The sequence below is a fragment of the Furipterus horrens genome, unplaced genomic scaffold, assembly GCF_987537825.1.
Source record: "Furipterus horrens unplaced genomic scaffold, mFurHor1.1.pri manual_scaffold_17, whole genome shotgun sequence".
NCBI classification, from domain to species: Eukaryota; Metazoa; Chordata; class Mammalia; order Chiroptera; family Furipteridae; genus Furipterus; species Furipterus horrens.
The window spans coordinates 67,949,641-67,952,252 of NW_028327187.1; the positions used below are offsets into that span (position 1 = coordinate 67,949,641).

Below are 2,612 nucleotides of genomic sequence, written 5' to 3' on the forward strand. Positions count from 1 at the left end.
GTTCTAACGGAATACGGACTCAGCTTATGTTTAGAAAATACTCACTCAGCCTGTGTTCTAAGAAAATATGGACTCAGTCTCAGTTTAAAAATTACTCACTCAGCTTGTGTTTTAACAAAATAGGGATTCAGTCTATGTTTAAAAAATACCCACTCAGCCTGCGTTCTAACAGAAAATGGACTCAGTCAAGGTTTAAAAAATTCCCACTGATCCTGTGTTCTAACCTAATATTCACTCAGCCTGTGTTGTAACAGAATATGGACTCAGTGTGTGTTTAAAGAATACTCACTCAGCTGTGTAATAACAAAATATTGACTCAGTATCTGTTTAAAGAATATCCACTCGCCATCTGTCCTAACAGAATACTCACTTAGCCTGTGTTCTAACAAAATTTGAACTCAGTTTATGTTTAAAGAATGCCTACTCATCCTGTGTTCTAACAGAATATGGATTCAGTCTATGTTTAAAAAATACTTTCTCAGCAAGCAACACTCTGTGGCAGGTAATCGAATCTACCTGCCACAATTTGCGCTAGGTACAGCAACCGAGTCTAACCTATTCCGGTGCTCTCTGCTCTGTGAGACTGGCCGTTATATGGACTTAGACAGCATTAAAAAAAAAATTTCTCAGCCTGTGTTCTAACAGAATACTAACTCAGCCTGTGTTCTAACAGAGTATGTACTCAGTCTATGTTTAAAGAATACTCACTCAGCCCGTGTTCTAACAGAATACTCATTCAGTCTACGTTCTAACAGAATACTCTTTGTTACCTGTTGTTTGCCTTCACACTGGGGGGGGACATGTCTACCAGGACGAGCAAGCTGCTGTGTGTCTACCAGGACGAGCAAGCTGCTCTCCTGTTCTTTGTTACCTGTCTTTTCCCTTCACTCCGGCGGCTCCTCTGCCAGGCCGAGCAAGCGGTTCTCCTGTTCTTTGTTACCTGTCTTCTACCTTCTCCCCGGGGGGCATATCTGACAGGCCAAGCAAGTTTCTCACCTTTACTTTGTTACCTGTCTTCTGCCTTTACCCCGGAGGGCGTGTCTACCAGGCCCAGGAAGCTGCTCACCTGTCCTTTGTTACCTGTCCTCTCTCTTCACCCCAGCGGCCTGTCTGCCAGGCCCAGCAAGTGGCTCTCCTATTCTTGGTTACCTGTCTTCTGCCTTCACCCCAGGGATCGTGTCTACAAGGACGAGCAATCTGCTCTCCTGTTCTTTCTTACCTGTATTCTCCCTTTATCATGACGGCCCGTCTGGCAAGCTGAGCAATTGGCTCTCCTATTCTTGGTTACCTGTCTTCTGCGCTCACCCCAGGGATCGTGTCTACCAGGACGAGCAATCTGCTCTCCTGTTCTTTCTTACCTGTATTCTCCCTTTACCACGACGGCCCGTCTGGCAAGCTGAGCAATTGGCTCTCCTATTCTTTGCTACCTGTCTTCTGCCTTCACCCTGTGGGGTGTGTCTACCAGGCCAAGCAAGCTGCTCACCTGTTTCTGTTACCTGTCTTCTGCCTTAAATCCGGGGAGCGTGACTACCAGGCTGAGCAAGCTACTCACCACTTTTTTCGTACCAGTCTTCTCCCTTCATCCCGTGAGGCATGTCTACCAGGGAGAACAAGCTGCTCACCTGTTCTTTGTTACCTGTCTTCTGCCTTCACCCCGGGGGGTGTGTCTACCAGGCCGAGGAAGCTGCTCACTTGTTCTTTGTTACCTGTCTTCTCCCTTCACCCTAGCGGCCTGTCTGACAAGCTGAGCAAGCGGCTCTCCTGTTCCCGGTTTCCTGTCTTCTACCTTCAGCCCGAGAAGCCTGTCTACCAGTCCGAGCAAGCTGCTCACTTGTTCTTTGTTACCTGCTTTCTCCCTTCACCCCGGGGGGCAGTCTGTCATGCCAAACAAGCAACTCTCCTGTTCTTTGTTACCTGTCTTCTGCCTTCGCCCCGGGGGTCGTGTTCACCACGATGAGCAAGCTGCTCACCTGTCTTTGTTACCTGTCTTCTCCATTCACCCAGGGGGCATGTCTACCAGGCTGAGAAAGCTGCTCACCTGTTTTTTGTTACCTGTCTTCTGCCTACACGCCAGGGAGCATGTCTACCAGACCGAGTAAGCTGCTCACCTGTTCGTTGTTAACTGTCTTCTGCCTTCACCACGGGAGGCGTGTCTACCAGGCCGAGAAAGCTGCTCACTTCTTCTTTGTTACCTGTCTTCTCTCTTAACTCTGGCGACCTGTCTGCTAGGCCCTGCAAGCGGCTCTCCTGTTCTTGTTTACCTCCCTTATGCCTTCACCAAAGGGGGGCGTGTCTACCAGGCCGTGAAAACTGCTCACCTATTCTTTGTTACCTGTCTTCCGCATTCACCCTGGGTGGCGTGTCTACCAGGCCAAACAAGCTGCTCAGCTGTTCTTTGTTACCTTTCTTCTGCCTTTACACCGGGGGCATGTCTACGAGGCCGAGCAAGCTGCTCACCTGTTCTTTGTTACCTGTCTTGTGCCTTCACACCGGGGAGCGTGTCTTCCAGGCCGAGAAAGATGCTCACCTCTTTTTTCTGAAGTGTCTCCTGCCTTCAGAACGGGGGTAGTGTCTACCCAGCTTAGAAAGCTGTTCACTTGTTCTTTATTACC

General features: G+C 49.0%; 1 non-coding gene across 1 annotated transcript; it reads left to right on the forward strand.

Moving 5' to 3' along the window:
- The first annotated feature begins 483 nt into the window (after positions 1–483).
- On the forward strand, positions 484–609 carry LOC149991156 (small nucleolar RNA SNORA28). The gene has a single exon (XR_016508803.1). It is a non-coding gene; the product is annotated as a small nucleolar RNA SNORA28 (small nucleolar RNA).
- Positions 610–2,612: the final 2,003 nt, after the last annotated feature.